This window comes from Dasypus novemcinctus, chromosome 12 (genome assembly GCF_030445035.2).
Source record: "Dasypus novemcinctus isolate mDasNov1 chromosome 12, mDasNov1.1.hap2, whole genome shotgun sequence".
In the NCBI taxonomy this organism is placed as follows: domain Eukaryota; kingdom Metazoa; phylum Chordata; class Mammalia; order Cingulata; family Dasypodidae; genus Dasypus; species Dasypus novemcinctus.
In genome coordinates, this window is record NC_080684.1 from 52,054,230 (window position 1) to 52,080,665 (window position 26,436).

The 26,436-nt window shown below is 38.8% G+C and overlaps 1 long non-coding RNA gene across 1 annotated transcript in view; it reads right to left on the minus strand.

Annotated features, from left to right (window-relative positions):
* The window catches only part of LOC131280617 (uncharacterized), a 198,907-nt gene that overhangs the window by 13,716 nt on the left and 158,755 nt on the right, over positions 1–26,436 (minus strand). Inside the window, exon 3 of the long non-coding RNA XR_009188281.2 lies at positions 20,458–20,559. This is a non-coding gene — a long non-coding RNA (uncharacterized lncRNA). The remainder of the gene's footprint in view (positions 1–20,457; positions 20,560–26,436) is intronic.

A 26,436-nucleotide genomic window follows, 5' to 3' on the forward strand; every position in this document is an offset into this window, starting at 1 on the left:
GGGAGCTTGTCAACCACGTGGTCTCCCTGGAGGGGCTGGGAGAGCTGAGGCGGGGCCAGTGAGAGAGCAAGTGGGGGTGGCCAGGGAGGCGGCCCAGCAGGATCCTTGAAAGGCTGGCACCTCGGACGCCAGAGGCAGGGAGTTCTGTCGAAGGACGCCAGCCAGAGGGATTAGGAACCGGGTGGCGGACAGCTGTGTCCAAGCTCTGGAAAGTCAGGCACTGCAGGGACTTCACGGTGTGCTGCCCTGGAAGTCCAGCCCGAGGCTGGCTCTGAGTGCCTCTGTGAAGCTGTTTTGATGAACCGCTCTGTGACTGTGTCAGTGCTTCAGTGACCATTACCTCAGTAACTCCTGGGTGTTTATTTCCTGTGAACACTAACAAAGGCTGCTTGTACCCAGAATGTCACCCTTCAGGAGGCCCACAGGCAAGGGAAGAGGACCGAGGGGCAGGAAGCTCTGCTTTCTGACCTACTTCTGCCACAGCCTGAAGCCCGCGTTTACAAACCGGGTGTGTGTCTGGAGGAGGGGAGGGCCAATGCCTGCCTCTTTACACTTCCCGGGGAGGTTGTAAAGGTGCCTGAGGAAAGTCATGTTTTATTTCTGACAAAACTTGGTTGAGGGCCACAAAAGTAATTCATTTTTTGGTGGGATCTTTCAGGAAGAGAGAAATACAAAATGTTCTAATTTGTCTGCTTTAAAATGAGAAGCAGAGACCAGTTTTCAGAAAAAACAATTAATAAAGGCACATATAGCAGTTGCTTATTCATTAAATTTAGGACAGGGATGGCATGTCCCCAAACTCATATTTAAATGTTACCATTTAAATATTCCATGCCATTTTAAAATTTTAAATACATTACACATTTCTCTGCCTCTTTAACCAGAGTATGTGGAGCACAAACAAATTTTCCTTCGGTGATTCAGCGGGGTCCTCACTTACAGTATTTCCAGACTCTAATGCTTTTTCTAATTTTCTTTCTCTCATCTCTGCTAGGCTTTCACTTTTACCACCATGAACGTTCTCTTCTAGAGGCAGACTGTACTCTCTCCTTTGTGTTCCCATTTACTGTTCTTGCTACAGACAGGAAAACAGGTGAGCTTATTAGAATTCTATCTAAAATAAAGGAGCAAGCAGGGTGACCGCTGGAGTTCCCTAATTTAGACACAGGCACATATAAGCACACATAGGCATGCTTTTTAAAAAAGGAATTTAGACTAATTCATTAAATATTTCTGGAGCTTCTGCCCTATGCCAAGGGCTGGGTTAGACACTAGAGATCAAAGGGAGAGAAGGCCCAGTATCTTTCCCTGAGGCACATGCAGTTCATGGAGGTGACAGGTCATAACAAGGTAATTGAATGTAAATGCCAGAGAAGTGCTCCTGGTGGACCGAAGAGGGCTCAAAGTCAGATCTGGGCGCTCAAAGTCAGATCTGGGCGTCTGGTGGGGGGCATCCTGGATGAGTCCTCTCTCAGGTTGAGTCCTCCCTAGGACTCAAAGAACGAGGGCCTTTGGATCCTCTTTACCTTTCTTTCTCTATCACGGCAATTTTTTTGAAATTTTGAAATAAGGTGTTCTCTCTTTCACCCCTAAATTATTTGAAGGTTGTAGGCCTTAATTGAAGAGCAACATAATATATTTTGAATGTAACTCAGCACTTTGAATTTCGGCACAAATGGCATTTGAATACTAAGAGGGAAACTGGTGTTTGGCAATGTCGTTTTAAAGGATTTGGCAGTCTTTCTCAGTATGAGGACCCTGGCTCCGAAATGATGAACTCACCTCTCTAAAGTCTATGACTACACCCCAGCCCCCCTCATAAAAGGAGGCTGCTTTGCTGCTTGGTGTTTCTCCACAAAAAAAATGAGACCTAAATTCCCCCGGGACCAACAAACTGCTGAAATATGCTGTCCTGCTCTTCTACCATCCGTGGCCTGGAGTGGTGAGACGGCCTTGGGTCTTTCCTCTTCTTCCTCACTGGGTCAAAGGGAAAGGAAAAGCAGCATTAAAGCGATTTCCTCTCACTCTCCCAAGTGAGTCTGTCTCCTCCATGTAAAGGCTCGCTCATTTACAGCACCTAGATCCTGCGCTTGGCTCCACCCTTGGGACTGAAAAGGTAAACTTTAATCAGACCAAGTAAGAGTTGTACTGTAGAAAAATGGTAGCAAGGCCTTCAAAGCAAAGAGATCAGCATGGGCAAAAGCGCGAAGGCATAACGAAGCAGTTTAGTTATACTCGAGAGTAAACTGTGAGGCAGGGAGATGCAGCTGGAGCAGGATGCAGAGGCCAGGTAATGGAGGCTCCCACCATGCTGAGGAATTTGGACTTTATCCTATAAATGATGAAAGGCTGTTGAATGATCATAAGTAAGGGAGTGATGTGGTTAGATCTGCATTTTAGAAAAGAATGTTCTGACTCCATTGTGGAAGGTGGATTTAATGAAGACAAAAACAGAGGCAGGAAGATCAGAGATATAACTGTTGAAATAATTGAAAGAGGTAGGAAAATTAGAATCAGCACAGTGGTAGTAAGGCAGGATTGGGGGGATGCAAATAAGGAATAATTTAAGAAATAAAATCAGCAGGATTTGGTAACTGATTGAATATAGGGATTGGGGGAGAGAGAGAAGTCTAGGATGAATCCCAGGTTTGAGAGATTGGTAGTGATCTATGGAAAGGCAATGTTTTGGATACAGTAGATTTGAGGTACATTCGGGGCATCCAAGAGGATGCATGGATGATATATGAGTGAAAATTTAAAGAGAGAGATGTGATCAGGAGATAACACGGGAGTCATTAGCACAAAGATGACAAAATATGGGCGCAAATGAGTTCATCCAGATTGAAATAGAAGGCCTAAGACACAATGCTGAGTACATCAATATTTAAAGGCTGGGAAGAAGGCAAGACCCCTGAGAAAGAAGAGTCAAGCAAGGTAGACAAAAGACTAGGCTAGAGTAGTATCTTAGAAGTCAAAGGTGCAAATAATTTAAAGAGCAAGAACATAACATACATCTCCATTTGCTCTTTCATTAGCTTTGTCAGTCCAGTATACTGTCTCCATTCTCTCTGCAACAGCACTATGCTTTCCTTTTGGGAAATGCAAGTCCGAATTGTCAGTGATGATACTCCCCATTTTTACTCCTCCCACCACACATACACATACACACTAAGACTGGGTCTGCAGCAGGGAAAAGGATAAGCATGTATTCTCCTGGGAATCTGAAACAGGAGGCAGATAGACTTGAGTCATCCCAATAGTAGTACTCTGAAGAGAAGACCTATGAGTTTCTCCAATTGAGATCTCCAGTTTTTTTCTTCTCCAGGCTTGGTTGTTTTACTCTCTCCTTGATTCCATGAGCCACTCAATAGGCATGCAATAAATTTATTATTTATTTTTTATTTTTGGAACAAATAAAAATGAATTGAAACAAATCTAACCATATCAGAAATGAACCAGGGAAGCAGCTTTGGTCCAGATAGAGCATCCGCCTACCACATGGGAGGTCCAAGGTTCAAACCCAGGGCTTCCTGATCTGTGTGGTGAGCTGGCCCACGCGCAGTGCTGATCGCACAAGGTGTGCCGTGCCACGCAGGGGTGTCCCCTGTGTGGGGGAGCCCCACGCGCAAGGAGTGCGCCCCATAAGGAGAGCCACCCAATGTGAAAAAAAATGCATCCTGCCCAGGAGTGGCACTGCACACACAAAGAGCTGACGCAGCAAGATGACAAACAAAAAGAGACACAGATTGCTGGTGCCACTGACAAGAATACAAACGGACACAGAAGAACACACAGTGAGTAGACACAGAGAGCAGACAACTGGGGGAAGGGGGCGGGCAGGGAACAGGAGAGAAATAAATAAAAAATAAATTAAAAAAAAAGAAGAAGAAGAAATGAACCAAAATTAAAAATTCAAGAATGGGGAAACCATGTAGTAGTATGTCATTTCCCAGTTTTTACATAATTTTTAGAATACCGTTAATATAGGCTTATATTATTTTATTATGTTGATAAATCATAATTTATTTAACTTTACTTATAATGAAAACATGATTTAGAAACTAATTGCTCCAAAAGTAACACTATGATGAATTTTCTTGTACTCAACTCTAGTTATTTTCTCCAAATAAATATCTAGAAGTTGAATTGCTGGGTAAAATGATATAAACATATTTAAGGCTTTGGTATGTATTGTCAAATAGCCTTCATATCAATTTAAACTCTTATCAGCAATTAATAAGAGAACCTGACTTTCCTCATTTCTGCCAACACTGGCATTATCATTGTAAAAATATTTGCCTATTTGTCCAGTGAAAAATGAACTAATTCTAATGTGTTTTTGCATTTCGTTGATTATTAGTAATACCAGTTATTTCTAATACATCTGATTGTAATTCCTTTGGGAACATTCTGTTATCTTTTAGCAATTTTTAAAATGAGGGTTTTTTTTATAGGTTTATGAAAACAATAATAGCAAATATATTTTCCTCAATTCCAATTTATATTTTTATTTTATTTATGGTATTTTTAATGCAAAGAACTTTAAATAAATCTAACAATAGTTTTCTTTATTCTTTTGTGTTATTCTTAAAAAGAATACCCTTGCCTACTCCAAGAGCTATGTATCTTCTATTTTTTTATTATTGCATTTTGCAGTTGTACTTTAATCTAAAATATGTAAAATATACCAATTGAAAGTAAGTTGCTATTAATGACACTTGACTTCCAAAAACTTCAGTGTGTTTATCCTAAGATGAGTTTCTGTTCCTTCATAATCATAATACTGTATTAGTGAGCCAAAAGGGGTGCCAGAACTTGATTAGCTCTTATAAAGGGTATTAATTTTTGGTAGAAGCTTACAGTTACAAGGCTCTGAAGAGTCCAACTCAAGGCACCATAAGAGGTACTTTCTCTTACCCAAGTCATTTGCCACACAATGAAGCAAGATGGAAGGCAATGTCTGTGAGGGTTCAAGTTCCTTCACCCTTTTAAGCTTCTTCTGATCTCAGCTGTAGACCTGTCTCTTTCCCTGGGGCTCATTTCTTTCCAGGCTCAGCTGCTCTGTTCCCAGCGCAAGGTCAACTGCAGACTATCAGGCTCATCTCTCTTCCTGGGGCCTCTGCCATGTTTAATGAGCTGTCTCTACTCCTCTTTGTTCTTTTCCTGTGTGTATCTACTTCCATGTGAAAAGTCTGTTTTATCAGCCCACCAAAGGGGCTAGGACTATGCTGCTTCGCACTTTAATGATATGGTTAAATCAAAGCTCTAATCATAACATAATTTAATCAGATGTCTCAGCTGAATCTAATACAATCAAACAGTCGTCATGCCCAGAGAACAGACCAATTTACAAACATAATCTCCCTTTTAGGAATTTGTAAATAATCTCAAACTGCCACAATGACAATGATTAAATTCAAAAAATTTAGTGTTGAGTTACTACTGTTATATAAAATATATTCCATGCTTAATTTTATCTGATTGTCCAGTAATATTTTCAGAGTACTCTTTTTCTCCCAATACAGGATGACACATGATATTTAGTTATCAAGTCTCTTTAGTCTCCTTTAATCTGAAACATTTCCTCAGTTCACATCTTTAATGACTAATATTTTTTAAGAAGTTTATTTCAGTTGTTTTAAAGACATCCTTCAATTTGGTACATAAATACCATAAAACAGTTAAAATTATTGAACCAGATTTTTTGTATCAACATGGATACATCTCAAAAGATACCACCAAAACCATATATAATTTATGACCCACTTAAATGGAGCAAAAGAATTAAAAATATAAATGAGAAGGACACACAGCAACTGTAGAAAAATGGTGAAACTGGAGAGATAAGGGAATAGAATTAGGGAGAGTTTTAAAGGGTCTACAACACTATCTGTAGTCTTTTATTCCTTTTTTTTTAAAACAGTAAACTATATGCCAAAATGTTTAACAATTATTGAATCTAAATAGTGTGGATAAGGATACTTCTTATACTTTATCTTTTCTGTTCAAAATGTTTCAGAATAAAATGGGAAACTAGGAGAAAAAGAACAATAAAAACCTTTCTATCCATATATAAGACTGTTCTCTTTCCAATACCATAAACCTGGAACCTGTCCATATATTTAATTCATCTGAGCTCTTGCTGTTATGCGGGCAGCACAGGTATTTACGTGTCCGGCTTTGTGGCAGGTTTATTTATGCCTCCACAATCTCTTCTCTTCTGTTGGAACGTAAACCCTTCAAAAGCAGGAAGCAGAACTATTTCACATGCAGTGGCTCCTTGGGAGCAGGGACCACTTATGATTCCTTTTTTATCCCAAGAACTAGCAGTCTTGTTCACAGCTGAAGTTCAGTACATAATTGAGTGAGTTCAGCCTGACTTCTATTGAGCTCCACTACTGCAGGCTCTGCTGAGCCCTGCCCTCATGGAGCTCACACCTTTCGGCAAAGACAGAACACAGGCACCAAACTGGACTAGACAATAAGATGACCTAGTGTGGCAGATGCACAGAGGAGATTAATTCTGACCAGGACTGCTGGCAGAGGGTCACACTGTGATTTAATTGACCACATATTAGTGCTGTTCTTTGGGGTAAGAGATTGCCCTGGAGACTCAGTTAAATATGAATCTATTACCGAGAAGGAGTAACTCATTGTTTTAGTTTGCCAGGGCTGCTATAACAAATACCACAGGCTGGCTGGCTTAAACAACAAGAATTTATTGCGTCACCGTTTTGGAGGCTCTAAGTCCAAAATCAAGGTGTTGGCAAGATCGTGCTCCCTCTGATGTTGGCTTACTGGCATTCCAAAGCCTAACCCCTACCTCTGTCTCCTTCTGTCTCCTACTACTGACTGTTTCCCAATTTCCTTTGCTTAAAAGGACTCCAGTCATGCTGGATTAAGGCCCACCCTGATTCCGTTTGGTCTCTTCTTAATTACAACTTTGAAGATCCTGCTTACAGATGGGTTCACATCCACAGAACCGAGTGTCAGGGCTTGAACATGTCTTTGTGGGGGACATGAGTCAATCCATAACACTCATCAAGCCTTCAAATTCTATCATCACTTATCAGACCGGCCCTAAGACTCAGCCAGGCTGAGACAAGTCAGAACTAGTTACGTCAAAGCTTGGCTTCTGAAACAAGGGAAAAGAAGCTGGGAAATATAGTTTCTGGGCAGGTTTTGCAAAGTCCTGACCACTGGAAGACACGCTGAAGGCATCAAACAGGAACCATGAGGGAAAGGAGTATGGTAGACAACTACAAGGAAGGTGGGACAGGACCACAAATTTAGGGCACAGGACAGTGAAGACAAGCATTGGCTGGTTCACTTGGTGCTTAGGCAACCTGATCCTGTGTTCTTTGTAGCCTCAATAGCTCCTAACATAGTAACTCTTAGTAAACGCCCATGCCCTGGAAAAACTGCTGCTGATGATAAATAAGAATGCTGCCCCAAGGAAGGCTCCCCAGTAAGGGAGGCAGCATCCTGGAGTTGGCCGTCTGGGCATGCCTGTGTTGCCCCGTGGCTGTTTAGGCTCAGGTTGAAACCTTTGATTCTGCCTCCAGTTTTTGGCAGTTCTCTCTGATATGGCCTCCTCTACATCTCTTTTGTGTGTACTTAATACACCCCCTTGAGGGGTCCAGTTTGTCATGGGTAAAAACAGCTTTGTTGAAGGTGCTCTAGAGGGGAATTAGAATCCTGCTCACACTTCATGGAACACCTGACCCCCTCCCTTCCCTTCTTTTACCTTATTCTTCAAGACTTAGAGTCTCTGTTGTGCCTCCTTCTTAAGGAAATCTTTGCTGTATCCTCTCATGCTCCCCAGGGTAGGTGAGGCGGTTCCTTCCTATGGCTCCCCATAATGTCTCTTTGTATTGTTATCCTTCCACTTCTAGCACTATCTGGTATTTATCCATTTGTGTCGAGCTGTTTAGGCTGGCTCTGAGGTCTCCAAGGGCAGGAGCCCTTCCTTATTCATCTTCCTCTGCTCAATGTTTGGCACAGGGCTGGGAACACGGGGGGAGCTTAAAATATTAGTTGAGCAGAAGTGAGCTGGTAATGAACTGGAAACGCCTGTTCTTTATCTGCTACTATCTGGCCCAGTAGTTTTCTTTCTTCTGTTTATTTTCTTTTGCTGTATTGAGTGCATAAGTAATACTTGAAAGCATTCTCCATGTGAAAATTCAAGCAAAAGCATATAGAATAAAAAACACAAGTCCCCATGTATCTCCCCCACTCTACTCATCAGGAGTGGCCACTATTAGCAGTTGGATTTGTATCCTTTCAGAAGTTCTCTCTGCATTAAAAAATATATATGGTTTTAGTTTCCAGGCTGCTAAGACAAATACCACACAATGATTGGCTTAACAACAGGAATTTATTGGCTCGTGGTTTGGGGACTAGAAGAAATCCAGAACCCAGGTGTCAGCAAGTCGATGGTTTCTCCTGAAAGTCTGTGGTGTTCTGGCACTGGTTCCTGTGATCCTTGGGTCCCTGGCTTTTCTGTCACATGACGACACACATGGCAACATCTTCTCCTTTCCCTTCCTAGTTCTGTTGACTTCCAGCTTCATCCTGTGGCCTTTTTCTTCATAAAGCCTCAGTTGGGCTACACCTTCGCTACAAATCATAGATTCAAAATGTCTGATTATAATGGGTTCACAGCCACATGAATGGATTTAGTTTAAGAACATGTTTTTCTGGGGTACAAAATTCAGCCTATCATGTATATGTAGATGAAGAAACATGCCATTTTATTTTTGGGGGGTCATACCATACATCTGATTCCCCATTTTGCTTTTACTGCTTGTGTGGTAGTTTGAGGCTTTTGTGAACCCCAGGAAAGATCATGTCCTTAGAGTGAATCCATCCCTGTGGGTGTGAACCTATTGAAGATGGGACCTTTTGATTAGAGCACTTCAGTTAACGACCTTTGATTAGATTACTTAGGTAGGGCATGACCCAGGGAAGGTCTTAATCTCACTAAAGACCTTTATAAATGAGTGAATATGGAGAGAGACGCAGAAAAAAACTCCCAGAAGTTGAGAGAGAAAGCCCCAGAAGCCAGAAACTGAAAGTAATGAGACCCAGAGAAGAGAAAGATAGCAGATGACACCATTGTCCCCTGCCATGTGGCCGGAGTCCAGGATCACCAGTAGCTGATCTTCAGAGAGGAAAGAATCACTTGATGAAAACTTGATTTGGACATTTTCTCAGCCTCAAAACTGTAACTGTATGTTAATACACCCCATTGTAAAAGCTAACCCATTTTTGGTGTATTGTCTTGGCAGTCTTTAGCAAACTAAAACAGCCTATCAGTGTTTTGGACTTTTGACATCAGTACATATGGCCTATCTCATTCATTTTAATTACACCATAGCAATCTATAGAACCTAGATAAGGGACTAGGATTGGTTTAAATAAAAAAGGAACGTACTGGAGGATACTAGCCAGTTCATAGAACTGAACTTGCAGGAAGGCAGGGGATCTAGACACTGAAGCCATGAAGCCAGGGACAATGCCCAATCATACCATGTATATGTGTGTTGGAGGGTGCATCTTTTGTAGTGAAGACCCCACTGCCACTACTTCTCAAGTCTCTGTGGAGCACAGGGCTGAACTCCTGGAACTCCTCCACTGCCATCCTGAAAGATCCAGATGCCTCCATTCCACACTTACTAGAAAATTGCTTTTCCTCCAGCCACCTTCTCTCTGGCTTTGTTATCACCAGCCTGGTCACCTTTGCATCCTCAAGAGAACCAGGCAATAGAGTGATCTTTAACTGAGAGAAGAGCAAATCTTGTGTTCCCAAAAGGAGCCATGGAAATGTAATGGTAGATAATTGTTGTGATGGTTCGGCTCATGTGTCAACTTGGCCAGGAAATGGTGCCCTGTAGTTTGGTAAAGCAAACACTGGTTTAATTATTAATGTGAGGACATTTCATGGACTTAAATCATTAGTAAGTTGATTGCATCTATGGCTGATTACATCTCTAATCAACTAAGGAGACTGCCTTCAGCAATGAGAGACAGCTCACCTAATCAGTTGAAGGCCTTAAAAGAAGTGGTGATGTCAGCAGTCAAAAGACAGAATTTTCATCTCTACTTCCTCCTCTTGGGGATTTCATCAAGGACCTTCATTGAAGTTCCTGGCTTACAGCCTGCCCTACAGGATTTGGAATTGTTTACCTCCACAGTTACATGAGACAATTTTATAAAATCTCGTATTTACAGATATCTCCTGTCAGTTCTGTTTCCCTAGAGAACCCTGGCTAATACATTAGCAATAATCAGTTACCCATTAAATAGAAGAGTGGATCCCACTCACAATAGCAACAAAAATCATGAACTATGAAGGAACAAACCACCCAATTTAATTAGAATCAATGCTTCTGGTATCCAGGTCCCATACGGAGACAGAGAAGGGGTAGAGTCAGTGACTGCAGAGTTTGTCCTCCTTTGTTTTGTGCCAGAGATGGTAAAATACAAGTTTATATCAGTACCTCTCACAGGCACTAACATTTATTGACAGAATTGTAATGAAAACAACAGGCATGCTTTTGAATTAATTAAGTGCTTACTTTTATGGAGGATATACTGTAACATACAGATTATTTTCCTGTCTAGCTACTCATGCTTAGTATCCCTCCACTAATGTCCACCCCATTTAAACACACACACAGACACTGGCCTGTGGTTCCTCCAGAGTGACAGTATGGCAAAACAAAACAAAAAACTCACCTTTAAAAGTAATTTTTAGGACTTCCTATTATCATATCACATTTGCTATGATCATATTTTCTGCACCCAAACTCAAAACACATGCTTTGAGGAAAAAAATTTAAAGGTTGAGTATATTTCATTGGTTTCATTTGTCCTCTTCTCCCGTAGTCTTGAGTTTAGGAACTTGATGAGGATTTTTTGTTTTGCATGCATTTTGCTATGGTATCTGTGACATTGAGTCATTTTCATTACAAAAAAATTTTTACTCTGAGCTGGACACCAACCTTGGGCAAGACATTTGGATTCTCGTAGTCTCTTGGAGACCAAGAAAATGTGAAATCAATGGTGGGTGGAGTTGAGCAGGGGCGGGGATTACCTGGCAAAGAGGCTTGAGTGAGGTACTATATGGGAGAACATTTCTGGGGAGAGTGAACTATGCTGTCTAAATGCAAATGATTTCACTTTAGGCTGAACTCCTCAAGTTCTGGAACCTGTTCTGTTATTGTATCTAGTGGTACTTTCCTTTGCCTAGCACAGTGCCTGACATATATAACACTGAGCCAGATATATGCATTTGCTCATTTCTAACCTTAATATTTCTTTTTCGGGGTATTACTATAATCTGTATAAGAAAAGCATGGGTTTCTATTAAATTAAAATTTCAAATACCCACTGAATCTCCCCCTACAAACTCCTCAAAAGAGAATCTCTCTTTCTATTGATGTCTGAAATTGCATGCTTAGAGATTGTTTCATATGACATGAAGCTTTGTGACTTCTTAAGATGCAAACACTTTGGGAGAGGAGTGGCATATTATGTTTTCTTGTTGTAAATAGGTTTATCAGATTTTCTTCTGGGAGTCAGGTTTGCTAAGAGACCAGAGACAAGAAGAGTCTGAAGAGCCCTTAGCAGTGGGTAAGAGAGTCTATCCCTGAGGAAGTTTTGAGGTTGAGGGATAAAGAAATGAGATTTTTCTCATAGCTCCTTGAACAAATAGCCACACCACTGACAGAAATAAGACGAGAAAATGAGAAGGGGAGGCTAAAAAGCAGGCTGGGCTAGTAGAAAGGCCAGCTGTTGAGATGCCCTGTGGAATACAGACAATAAGTCAAAGACACGACAAGGACAGGCACACACACAGCTGCCCTACAAGCTTAGAGACACACTGCAAAACATAATTACATACCCATCTCTGAGGCACAGGCCCTACAGAGCTAACCCATGAGTCTATGATCAGAGGTCTCGTTCCCTCAAATTGTTAGTTAACTAGGCCCTCAATTCCTGCTGGCATAATAATATTTTCCTTTCCCCCCTTTTGGGGATTGAATCATGTATCCCACAAAAGACCTGTTAAGTCTTCATCTGTATTCCTGTGGGTGAGAACCCTTTGTAGAGGACCTTTGAAGATATTATTAGTTAAGGTGTGGCTAAACTGAAGGCAGGCCTTGATCCAATATGGCTGAAGTCCTTATCAGCAAAGGAAATGGGACATGAAAGTGGAAATCAGAAGTCAGCAGAAACCAGAGGAGCAGACACAAGAAGAGAGAGATTGGTATGTGATGGAGGATTGTCAGGATGCTACAGATTCTGGGAGAAATCAGGGCCTGCCAACATCTTCACGCCAGACTTCTAGCCACCCAAAGCATGAGAAAATGCCTTCCTGCTGTTTACGCCAACCCACTGTGTGGAGCTTGTCACAGCAGCCCTGTCCAGGGGACACACCTCCTACTCCTAGCTTCCAGTCACCTGTCACATAGCCAGTGTGAAAACAGGTTAGAGGTGGTAGCCAAGCCCCATCTAGGCGGTTTTCTTTACTCCTGCACAAGGCCACCCTCAGCACCTGAACTGCTAATTAGCAAAGCACAGTTAGAACAAGTTCCCGCCTGCATAGCAGTGAGCAGCAGGCTCACCTTGCTCAGTACATTACCCACGGGGCCAGCCGGATGGGAATTCCTCTCTGACCCAAGCTTCCCTTGGAAAGGGTCTCCATTTCCTCTTGAAGGCTACACTGTGAGGTCCAAAAGAGCAGAATGCTTATCATATACCTTATACCGAGAGAACTGCGCCACAGGTATTAATTTTTTAAAAATCTCTTGAATAACATAATTGCATTATACCTTTTTAAATGTTAAAAACACTAATTTTCTAAATATAAACACTTACTATACACCACATTTTTGAAATCCTCTTGTGGCATTTTTTTTTTTCACAAAGAGCCTCTCTGAGAAGCCCAGAACATTCTTTGGTTGGTTTTATTTTCCATTTTAAAATTACAAGCAGGGAGAACAGACATTTGTTTGTTTGCTGCCCTTATCACTTAATTTTTAAAATTTCTTCTTCTTTTAATTCCACAAATTTAAAAAAAAATTTTTCCTCTCACCACAGGCTGCCGGAAGTCATTTTCACATCCCACCTAGTCCAGTCGTGTTCTTAGGTGTTAACTAGATCATAGGTATTTAACTAACTTTTTAATACACCTCCAAATCTTTCTGGGGTGTGAAGTCTTGCGGGGTCCTTTAGGTTCCATCACTTAAGCCCACATCCCATTAATGCTCTGGGGTTCTCCACCAACCTTCCTTTTTTATCACAGTAATTTTCGTTATGGTACCCTTACCAGAAGAAATACCTTAGAGTTCCATTTATTAAACAAATAGCTAGTACAAAGTGGTCTAGAATGTCATAGAAATAAATACAATGCAATATAATGTTGAAACTGTGAACTCCCTTGACATAGTAGTTTGCATGGTATCTATCAGATTTTACTTTGGAGAATTTGAAATAACTCATTGAACTCCTAGGAGTCTGCCATGGCACTCTAAGCACCTCAGAGCATAGTTTGAATACTGTGACCTTCATCTGATAATATTTATTGCCTAAGGATTTGAAAAGTAGAGCAGAGTGGGAGGGAAGATAAGACAAGACAGAAAAAAGAAAAACACTAAATAATACGTTCATGATAAAAATGGTATGATATGATCTTATTCGTAGAAAATTACATTTGATTGCAAACACATAAATATATGCACAAAAAGAAGTATCATCAAAAGATTAATAGTGATTATATTAAAATGTTGGGATTTCAGGTTACTTGATTTTCTTATTTAGTGTTTAAATTTTTCCATAGATTTTTTCATCTGATTTGTAAACTCAGAAAATGTAACTATTTTCATTTGGAAAAAAAAGAAGAAACTAAAGCTCTCTAGAAAATAGTAATGAAGAAAATACTTTGTGGAAATAATTATAGTGATACAACCAGAATCTATACTAATAAGCAATTTAATGTCTTAGCCATTTAGATTATCAATAAAAAAAGAATTAAGAATAAATTAAGCATTCTACTCCAGAAATTAGAAAAATAATATAAAATTTAAAATTGATAAATAAATGGATAAGATTTTGATACATACACACATGTGTATGCTGTAGTAAGCCCTTTTTTGTTTTCTTTTTTGGCTAGGGAAATGGGGAATTCAAGCGTACATAAAACATTAAGGGATGCTGGGAAAATAATAAGACACACTAAAGCAAGTCAAAGAATTTTAAAGGAATGTCTTGCATAGCACAATATTTAGATAAAATGGATTAGTTCCCAGTTTCTGTTAAAAAGAGATAATAACTAGTCCAATAACCTCAGAAAAAAATGATGAATGTTTCAACTTCACCTCTAAAACAATTTTGTTTCTCAAGTGAATTCTTTCTAACCTTCACAGAACAGATGTCACTTTAATCTCTATGTCATTTTAACTATTCTAGAATATAAAGAAAACTATAAATGCCTCCAAATCAGGTTTTAATATATTTTAAAGCTAACTTCATGCAAAATATCTGAAGGATTCCTAATAAAGCTGGAACAAGAGAAGAGGGGCCAAATCACAGCTAACTTTAATTATTCTGGAAGCCCTAGCTAAGGCACTTGGATCAAAAAAGAAAAAGAGGGAGGTATAAATATTGAAAAGGAAAATAAAAATTTTGGGGGATTTTTCCATATGTGTGATATTGTATTTCAATAAGTGAAAATCCCAAAATTTATTCAGTTGAAATGAATAACTTCTCTGTATACACAAATGATAATAGATCATGTAATGAAATAAAATAAGTGTTACCAAAGCACAGTAAAAATTTGAGGAAAAAAATCCTTGAAATATACTTAAAGCAGAAATAGTTAAAAGTCTGCTGAAGGACTTGAAATTACATGCACAAATAGAGAAAAGTTCATGGGTGGGCATAGTGAGTAGTATAAAGTTGTCAGTTCTTGATATATTATAAATTCAGATACTTCCCATTCAAAATTTTGACAGGCATTTTTTTTGTATATGTTTTGTCTTTAAACTTAACAATGATTCTAAAGTTTATCTGGAAAAAATAAACATGGAAGAATAATTAGCCATTAAGTTGAAATATATATATGTATGTATGTATGCATGTTTGTATTATTACAGTATGGTACTATTGCAAGAAAATATAGACAAATGTAACAAAAAAAGAGGGTCTGGAGTAATTCCAAATGTCATTTTAATATGTGACAGTGGAGGAAAGAGAGGTTATTCAATAGTGTCGATAAAAGTAACCAGACCCAATCCTGGGCTAGTGCATCCAACAAACTAGCTGAGGACACATGCACATACCTATCTAGCAGGAGTCAGGGGAAAGAATTTTCTGGCCTCTTTAAATCTCCGTCAATAAGAGATTGAGCAAATAAATTATTTTATGCCCGTGCAGCTTTGGGGAAGAACTGAGGTAGTTCTGTATGGAACTGTATGGAAAGATGTCCAAGGTATTTTATAGTATGAGGTGAAAAAAAATCAAGTTATAGAATAGTATATATGGTATAATGTCATAAATGTAAACAAAGGACTTGTGTGCTTATTTGATTGTAATATATACTAAAAATTTTTGTAAAGATGCACAATGAACTGTTCAAGCATGGCTGCCACTAAGGTGCAATATTAGTGTGAAAGACGAAAGAGACATCTATTTTCCATTTATTGCCAGTACTGTTTGGAATATTTTATGAAAGAATATATTACTTTATTAATAAAAATTTAATTGACTTAACTCCAATTGAACTTTAACTTATGGAAAAACACTTTATTAATTAGATTCTCAAGTGCTTTGAGAAATTTCTAAGACAGTATTTAGTTTGTAAAAGTCATAAATGTAAAAGTATGCCCTCTTGGAAAAAAAAATAGTTAGCCAAGTGCACCTTTATTCTACCCAATTTCATAAACTAGAGATTCTGAGTCTGATAAAACTTATGGATGAAAAATATAATATATTAAATGATTTGTGATTTTTAGGGAGTCCTTATTTGATTCCAAAGTAAACAGATATTAGAAAAGCTGGAAAAAATGAAAATTCTTCCCAATGGAGAATTTCAGCCAAGAATGCTTCTGTTCAGGAGAATTTCCAAAATCAGTCCTTTGTGTATGTTCAAGAAGTATAAGAGCAAGTGTGAGCAGGAAGATATAAGCAATTTGCACCAGAATGCTGTGTTCTTTCCCATTGTGATGGTCAGAACTTGCCATACCAGATTTTATCAGAAATTTCAGCTATTGGTAGATTTAACCACATTGGTAGGTTTTTAGATTAAATTAACTGTTTATAGTTATAAATATTTTATATTTGACAGTTAAATAGGATTCATCATCAACACATGTACCTTGGGTTGTGTGAATTTCTCAGTGGCATTTGATCACTTGAAACACTTATTTTCCTGACCTCCATGCCATTACATTCTTCTGACTTTCCTCCTAACTCAAGGCTGCTTCTTCTCAATCTCCTTTGCTGGCTCCTCCTCTTCTATTTAACCTCTAAATGTTGGGTTCTTCCAGGGTTGATCTTGGGTTCTTTTCTCTCTCTACACTGTTGCTAGGTGATCTTTAAGTACCATACTGATAGACCCCAGAGTTTTATCTCCAGTCCAGATCTTTCCTTTAGAACTACAGATTTGTAAATCCAAATTGCCTTTTCTATACCTAGCTTAAGTATCTCAAGTCAATCTCCAAATGGAAATGCACGTACATACACACCTATTCTTGCCAATTGCCTCTCCATAAAAGACACTGCCATTAACTCACCTGCTTCAGTCAGAAAACAAGTTATCATTCTAACATCTAACTACTTTTTCCTCACCTACCACATTCAATCTTTCAGTAAATCTAGTCAGTTCTACCTGCTAAATATTTCACAAATTTGTCCTTTTCCTGACTATTTCCTCCTAACACCTTTCCAATTCAGGCAGCCATCTTCTTTTGCCTCTATGGTGTAGTTGCCTCCTAAATGGTCTCACCACTCCAACTTTTGCCTTCTCCAAATGAGACTCCACACAGCTGCAAGAGTAATCTACTCAAAGTTAAAACAAATTATGCCAAATGGTGTCTAAACTCTTCACTTGCTTCTCATGGCATATAGAATATAATTCCTATTACTTAAGGTGACCAATAGGAAATGATATGCTCTAGCCCTTATCTAACTCTCCAATCTGTATGCCCCTCTCTCTCACTGTACTCTTACCTCACCTTTCCTTTCCCATTTCCTCACTTATGATAAGCTAATTTTAGGTTCTAGGACTTTCTACATGTGGTTCCCACTTCCTGCCATACTCTTGCTTCACCGGCCCTTTCTCATTCTGAAGTTTATATTCAATGCTATTTCCTCAAAGAGGTTTTCTCTGACCACCCTATTATCATCTAAAGTAATTCTCTGTTTTTCCTGAACAGGACATCTCACAATTTAAAATTATTTTACTTACATGTCTATGTACTTGACTTTGTCCATTCGATCTCCTTCACTTGGTATAAGCTCTAAGAGGGCAGGACTTGTGTCCATTTTGTTTATTATGGAATCTCCAAAACCTAGCTCAGTCTCTAACTCGAATTAGACTCAATAAATATTTGTTGGAAAGGGCAAACCATTTATATGATGATAAGTTGAATTCTTCTTTGCATTATTGCATAACACCCATTTCAATATCTCCATTCATCTTCACTATGTTGATGAACTGTGGTTCTACAGCACTGCTGAGCTCCCCCCATCAGTGCAAATTGATATGGCACTATTGCTATTTACAGACATATCTCCTTCACCAAATTTAGACTTCTATGGGTAAGGATGGGGTCATATTACTTGTATTCTCTGACTCTAAGAGTTTCAAACTAACTGGAGGGCCTGTAAATGTGTTTAATTGACCTGCACAGTTTTGTTTTAATTTTCATTTTAATTTCTCTAGATAATTTATCCACTCTGCATTTCACCACAGGCTCCACCACTCTATACTGTATTGTATTACACCCAGATTGAGTCATCCATTTATGTTACTAGGCTTATTGCTGTAGGAATTTTCTTTTCCTACCACTGTGTAAATCTAGTGCATTTTGTCACATAGAGTATATATAGTAAGTGTTCAATAAATGTTAGAAGAATTAAGTAATTAATTAATGATTAGAACACTATTTTCAAATAGAATGGCTCACAAACTAATTCTGCTATTCAAATATGTATATTATACTTGGAGTACTGGAGGAAATTGTTTTCAGATCAGATTTCATTCATTACCAAAAGCTAAGGAATTTATACTTTTCTCTATGATCTTTTCCAAGTCTCATTTGTGCAGCTCAAACACCGTATACTACATGGAATATGTCTTAGCCCTGTTCGCTTCTGTTTTTTGGAGACTCCATTTATCCATTACATTTATCATGAAATTTAATGTAAATAATATTAACATGATCAAAGTCTCATACATATCTTCACTACCATGTCTGTTTTAGTTTGTCTAATTGCTATAACAAATACCACATTATGGGATGGCTTAAACAGTGGGATTTATTAGTTCATGGCTTTGAGAGTGGGAGAAGTCTAAAATAGAGGCATCAACAGGCAATGCTTTCTCCTCAAAGTCTGTAACATTCTGGTGCCAGCTGCCAGTAATCCTTGAGTTTCCTTGGCTTATATCCCTGCTTTGTGTCACATGGCCATGACCTCTCCTTTCTCTTCAGGGTTCTGCTGACTTCTGGCTTTTCCCTGGAACCTTCTCTGACCATGGCTTCTGGTTTCTTCTCTTTATAAGTACTCCAGTAATCTGTATTAAGGCCCACACTGCTTTAGTTGGCCACACCTTAACTAAAAATAACATCTTCAGGAGGCCCTGTTTTCAATGGGTTCATACCCACAGAAATGCAGATTAAGATTAAGAACACGTAGACATGTATGGGGTACATAATTCAGTCTACCACATTATCCATGCATATGGTTGTCCTTTTGTAAAAATCTAATTTACAGGGTGTGGGTTGGGGAGGGAGGGAATAAGGGAGTGGAAGGGGGCAGTGGGAGTGGAAGGAGGAGTTATTGCTTAATGAGTGCAGAGTTAATGTTTGAAATGATGAAAAAGTTGGAGTAATGGGTGTTAGTAATGGTAGCAAAACACTTTGGATGTGTGTAATTAATATCATGGAATTGTACACTTGAAAGTGGTTAAAATGGGAAATTAGGAGTTGTGTGTATGTTACTACAAGAAAAAAAATTTTTTTTAAATCTAATTTATATGAAAAATCTTTGTAAGTTTGCTAAACTGAAAAGACTATAACAGTTTTTTTTTCCTTTGGAAACCTTTCCAGGCTCCTCTGGCCAAAATCATCTTGTCCTCTGAATTTCCAAAGCAATCTGCACATATTTTTATACACCTTACATTTGACTATATTATTATAATTAGTGTCTATGCCAATCTCCACCATAATGACATTTTTCATTTCCTAGAATCTAATATAGTGCTTGACACATAATAAGCACTCACAAAAATATCTGTTGAATTAATTAATTAAGTGAGTAGGTGAATGAAAAGCACCTTTTAGGTATGAGAAAAAATATGATAGTGTTTTTCTATTTCGTGATCTGGTCAAGGAATGTATCTGCAAGGGCTGGGACTACCTATATATTTATTACTGGGGAAAGTTTGTCAAACTGAGAGAGTAATGGGGTCAAAAACCTTTTTAACAAACAAGATTTTAAAAGGCTGGTAGACCCAAGTCCCATTTGGATCAATAGTATTCTAGTGGCAGTGACTCAGTTATTCTTTTAAAAATATGTTGCTGTCACAAAAATGAATTGGGGCAAATGTCTTCATTAAACGGAATCTTATGGGAATTTATCACAGTGGGAACTACTTCAGACGTTCCCTCTGTTATTAATGAAAAAGTCACTGCTAGCTTTGACAAGACCCACTCAAGAAAGCTGCAAGCACACACTTGAAAATGTGAGGTTTGCTATTCTCAGGTACTGCTAGAAAAAATATACGGTGGTTTTGCAAATGATGTGGGAATTGGGTTTCAAAGTTGTGAGAAAATGAAATCAAGCAATATCAAAATTGCTTTTGAATCCCTTAAACCATTCATGGTTTTGAGCAAATATTCCTGTTCTACAAATATATACATAAATGCATGCTATGCATAGTAACATCCTTGCTGGGATTTTAGGAAATAATTTATTTTTCTTTCATGATTTCAGACCCAAGTGAGAGGTAGACACAAAAGTAACTTCAATGGAGATTAAACGTCACCTTTATTATTGAACAGATTCTGGAAAATGCAGTTAGGGTGTGTGGTTACAATGCACTTTCTAATACTTTCCCTTTAATGAGACAATGTAGACATCCAGTCGTAAGCAGGATAGACAACTGTAGGTCTCCCTCACAGAGACAAGCCCCTAAATCCATGACAGAGAAGAGATTGGAATGCATACCTTTTGTGGACAGACTGGATACAAATAAGGAGAGATGGCAGAATATTCTGAGCTGAGTGTGCTTCTCCTAAAAGTCACCAATCCCATAAGTCAATCTTCTTCCTAAGGGCAGGAATAAGTAAGGAGTGAGAATAGAGGCCAAGAGTATGACTCTAGCTGCCGTTCTCCACCTGGAAAAATTAGACCACAAGAAGAGTTGATTAACCCACTAATAGCAGTGTATAATTCCACAGATGGGTTCTTTTCAAAAAGTAAATAGTCAAAGCATTTATTGTTTGGACCACTTCAGGAAATTTATGAATATTTTAACTTGCTGCATCTCTTCATTGACATCATTATTATGTATAGACAATGTAAACAGCCCTCTAACTTGTCCTTAGTAAATGTTTTTCTACGTCCTTCAATTAATTCTTTAAATATGCCCTACTCAAACATTTGATACAGGAACATTGCCCAGGACTGAAGAAACTCGAGTTTCCATGTTGAAAGGACCAACTTGTGCCAAGTGGAAGGAATGAATAAATATACACAGCAGTATGTATCCTTATGAAGAGGTAAAGTTAGAATTCAGCAGAAGAATGTCTCAAAATTTCTCATTGAACATAATTTTCAAGCTAGAGTTCTATATTCAATCTGATGTAAGGGTATAAGACATTTTCAGATAGCAAAGTTTCAGTATTTACCTTCCATGCATCATTTTCCAGGAGGCAAATTAGGGCATATGCTCCAGAAAAAAGAGAGAATAAACTGAGAAATTAGAAAAGTTGCCATCCAGAAGCTCAGAATCACAAACTGAAGAGTATAAGCCACATGACATTAGCTGTGCAGCAGACCTGGAGAACAGATTGGAGCAGAAAGAGAGAGAACATGGGGGTGGGAGGAGAGTGGAACTGATATTTTATGACATGTTTGAGCATTTGGGAAGCTATGCATTCAAGTATGTAACAGATGTTTGAAAGGGTGGACAAAATTAAGGTTCAAAAGAAAAAACCTAAGCAAATAAGTTTACAAGACATTTATTAACTTTCAGAAAAACCAAAGTTTGTGCCAAAACTAATATACTATTTGACTCAGAAGCAAACAATATTTACATTGTCAAAAGAAAGGAAATAATACTGATTTAACAAAAAATTAGAATTATATTGTGAAGCTGGAAGGAGGAGGAGATTGCGGGACAAAAAGAGAGTTCAATCTTCCTGTGGTAGGACATTGGTAGATAACATCCAATACCAACAAATCCAAAATGGCAGTAAAAACATAATATTTAGAAGTATGTAGGTAAATATCAAGTTAAACAGCTGGAAGAGTTCACTGTGATTATTTTGAAAATAAAACTTTTGGAAAATACAGTGAAGGACAACACTGTGCAGCTCAGGCAAAATACTTGAACAGAATCATTTCATCTGAGGTCCAGTGTGTGTGACTCTACCCCACTCTGACTCCTGGACCTTCACTCTAGGGCTTCCCCTAAGACCTCTCGGTGCCATTCTAGGCAAGGGAGCAGGGGATGAGGAGCACCAAGAATACCGGCTCCAGACCCCATCTCCAAACTATAAAAGGCTAATTTATACGTGGAGCAACAACCCTTTTATCTAGTCTACCTTTTGGGCAGCCAAAGATTATATTTGAAGAGAAGCTTACACTTCCTTCACAAATAAATGTTTTTAAATTATTGGACCAGAAATGTGGCACTGGAGAACACTTCCACAGGAGATATACAAGCCAATAACTCATCCAGCTTTCTTCCTATTTATTTTGTTGTTGTTGTTGCTACTTGGAGTATAGTTTTAGATGAACTGGATACTAGGGAGGAAAAAACAGTCAGCCTCAGACAATGCCCCTGGAAGTTGGGTAGTAATAGTTACAGGACATGGGGCTCTGGTGAATTAATCTAGGGCTCTCACATTTAACACATTATGGTTTGGAACCTTGTTTTCAGCGACATGGGAAAGCAATAACCTTTTAAAGACCAGAGTTAAGTCTACGCAAAAAGAGATCAACCATCCATTGTATTCCAGTGAAAAAACTCAGCAAGATAAAGAAGCTATGGATAAAAAGAAAGATATTTGAAATCCTTAATTCAAGAACACTAGGGAATATTTATATTCATGGCATAAAGAGAAAATTCTTAATGGAGTCAAAATGTAAAAGGCTAATTTATACATGGAGGTTAAACCAGAAATGAATTGAAAGAGCACAATTCAAACCTAAGGTAGAGGACTGGAAATTTCAGGCAATTTATTCATTTTATCAAAAATGGTTTTCTAAAGGTGCATTAACATGATTTTTATGCATTTATGAGACACAACATATAAATAAATTCACAAATTTGGAAGAAATTCTTTTATCGGACTCAAGATTGGGATTTGGTAAAACTGTGGTTCTTTGAATTGCCTCTTTTAGAGGCCATAGCTGCTGGAACCTAAATAAACAGGAAGAAATTTTAATGTCCCTTATATGCAATAAATACTAATAATCCGTTTCATAACTAGGTAGGCTGGCACTGGCAGTTTGAGTTGGAAAGTGGACAAAATGAAACTGCCGGGGAGGAAAGGTCTGTGTACCAAGAGGATTTATGCCACACCTGGGACAAAGGGTAAATTCGAGAGCCAGTTCTGTGGTTGTTGAGATACAGGGAGTTCAGGGTTCTGCTTGTAAAAAAAGCTCCTCTTTCAGATAAATTTTGGTATAGCTGCAGATTCTTCACATGACTGAATTATGAATCAGCATCAGAACACAGGAATCTCCCAGATACATTGAAAATTAGGCCAATTTAAGGATCTTACATTTTGAGAACTTACAGTTTTCTAAGGAAGTATTAGTAAATTGTGTTTTGGTGATAAGCATGTGTGTGTGTGTGTGTGTGTGTGTATATATATTTTAAAGATTTGTATTTATTTGTTTCTTCCCACCCACTTGTTGTTTTCCACTTGCTGTACCTGTTTGTCTGCCTTGTTTCTTTAGGAGGTGCTGGGAGCTGAACCCAGGACCTCCAATGTGGGAGGGAGGTGCCTAACTGCTTGAACCATCTCTGCTCCCTGCTTTCTTGTGTCTCCCACTGTTTTTCTTCCCCATGTCTCATGTTGCATTATCTTGTTGTGTCAGCTTGTCATCGCTGCCCATCGCACCAGCTCACTCTCTTTAGGAGGCACCAGGAACCTCTGCTCCCTTCTTTTTTGGAGTCTCTCATTATGTTTTTTCTTTTTGTGTCTCTTTTGTCAGTTTGCTGTCTTCTTAGGAGGCACCGGGATCCAAACCAGTGACCTCCCATGTGGTAGGCAGGAGCCCAGTCACCTGAGCCACATTTGCTTCCCAGGACATATATTTTTAATAGTCTTTTTTTTTTTTTTTTAAAGAAGCTTTAGACTACATAAATGTTACATCAAAAATATAAGGGATTCCTGTATACCCCATCCCTCCCACACACACACTTTTCCACATTAACAACATTGTTCATTAATGTGATACATTTCTTACAATTGCTGAACACATATCTAAGAATTGCTACTAACCATGGTCTATAGTTTACATTATGGTTTGCACTTTGCATGGCACAATTTTATAGGTTTTGACAAAACCTATAAAGGCCTGTATCTGTCATTACAATATCATGCAAAACAATTCCAATGTCCCCAAATGCCCCATATTACATTTCCCTCTCCTTTCTCTCAGAACTTCTGGTGACCATTGCTTTCTATCAGTGGTTCTTAACAAGGCGTCTATGAGCTTGAACTGAAATGCAAAAAAAAACAAAACAAAACATAAAACACAGGCTAGTGTGGACTTAGTAAAGGGTCTGTGATTTTCACTTGACTGGCAAAGGGTCCATGGAATAAAAAAAGGTTAAGAACCTTTGCTTTATATCAATGTTACAAATTCTTCCATTATTAGTAGAATAATAATGTCTACTTTAGTCCATAGGGCACTCCCCCTTTATGTTTGTGCATTCCTCAGTCTTGAGGATTTGGAGATGCTGATGCCCATTCTGCTTCTGATTGAGAGGGTACTTAGATCCCATGGGGCAGATGGATGGCACTGTCTTGCTTGCAGTTGTAGATACTTTATTTTGGGGGGATGGGCATTGCCCATCATTAGCTTTTGTTAGTTGTACTGGAAACATCTGATTAACTGGAGAGTAGGCGTTGGCTGCAACTTTCCTGAGAATCAGGGCGTAACCAGCATATAAACAGCTGGAAGATTTAAGTCTCTGGTACACATATTTAATGGGTATAGTGCTAATTATAGGTTCAAATAAAAGAAGAATGTGTAGGAAAATTATAAATGAGTCTAACTCCAATACACTGGGGTGATAGGTTATCATATATTCCAAGGAAGACCCCCTGACAGGGTGCTGAACTCCTAGGTTGTCTGTCCTGCCTATAGTATCTAGATGTCTCTAGAACTCTCAGGACCCCCCTATTTGAGGCTCTGTTTACTATAGCAGATAGTGAGATCTTCCTGAGACATGCATAAGTGAAACCTCTGGAATGAACTCCCAAATCACTTTGAAATCTCTTAACCATAAAAACCCATTTGTATTAAATATTTGCCCCTTTGTGTCAAGGTCTTTTTCCAAGTGCATTACCAGTTGGACTTGGTAATAATACCTCACGTATTATTGCAATATCATGCAAAACAATTCCAATGATCAACCCCTAGAGTCATGCCCCGTGCCAGTGGGAAGGTAGTGAGTTTATATGCTGAATTTCGCTTAGAGAGAGGCCACATTTGAGCAACAAGGAGACTTTCAGGAGGTAACTCTTAGGCAGTATATAATACTAGGTGAATTAGTCAGGGTTCTCTAGGGAAACAGAATCAACAGGAGATATCTGTCAATAGTAAGAGATTTTTTAAGAGTCTCTCATGTGCCCGTGGGGATGCACAAGTCCAGGTTCCACAGGCAGGCTGCAAACCAGGGGCTCTGATGAAAGTCCAATGAAGGTCTTTGATGAATTTCCAGGAGACATTGGCTGTCCACAGATGAGCTGGGAAATTCCCTCTGAATGCTGAAATAACTTCCCCTTTTAAGGCATTCAACTGATTGGATAAAGCGTCACTCATTGCTGATGGTATCTCCTTGATTGATGTGGACATAATCAGCTATCTATGCAGTAGACTCACTGGTGACTGAAGTCCATAAATGTCTTTGTATTACAATTAGCCCAGTGCATGCTTGACCACACAACTGGGCAAAATTACCCGGTTGTGCTGAGTTGACACATTAGCCTAACCATCACACTAGACTATCAATTTCACAAGAATGAGGCTCATAAATACAAGCATCAATATCAAGGCCCTCATGTATTGGTCTGTCCTCCTTTGCCCGGCACTGCCCGTGTATTCCCTGGATTCTTGCCACTCTATTAGAGAATGTAGCAGGACCGCCCAGGATGGGGATTCAATATTCTTTTGGTTATTGTGTGGGTCTGCACCCACCTAGACAACACCCCATGACCACTCGAACACATTCATATTCCGTAGAGGCAGGCCCTGGGTGCACCCTTCCCCACATATCACCACTCACATCCACACCAGTAATCCTCCCCTGCCACAGCTGTGACCCTTCAGCCATCCAAAACCTCCCCCAAAACAAAGCCAAAAAGAAAAAATTAAAAAAATTATAACAACATAGAAAAAATTTTTGTTTTGTGTCTTTCATCAGTATAAGATCAGTTATTTTTTATGTATAGTGATAATTTCTTTTGTATGTTCCCCCAGTGTTTTATTTTATTTTTTCCACTTTATTTTCAAAGAAGTTTTAGGTTATAGAAAAGTCACATAGAAAATATAGGGGATTCCCATATACCCCAACCCCTCCCCCTCTCACATTTTCCCCTATTAATAACATCTTACAAGAGTATGGTACATTTGTTACAATTGATAACAAATATTGAAGCATTGCTGATAACCATGGTCAATGGTTTATATTATGGTTTACATTTTACACTTAACAAAATGTATAATGGCCTATATCCATCA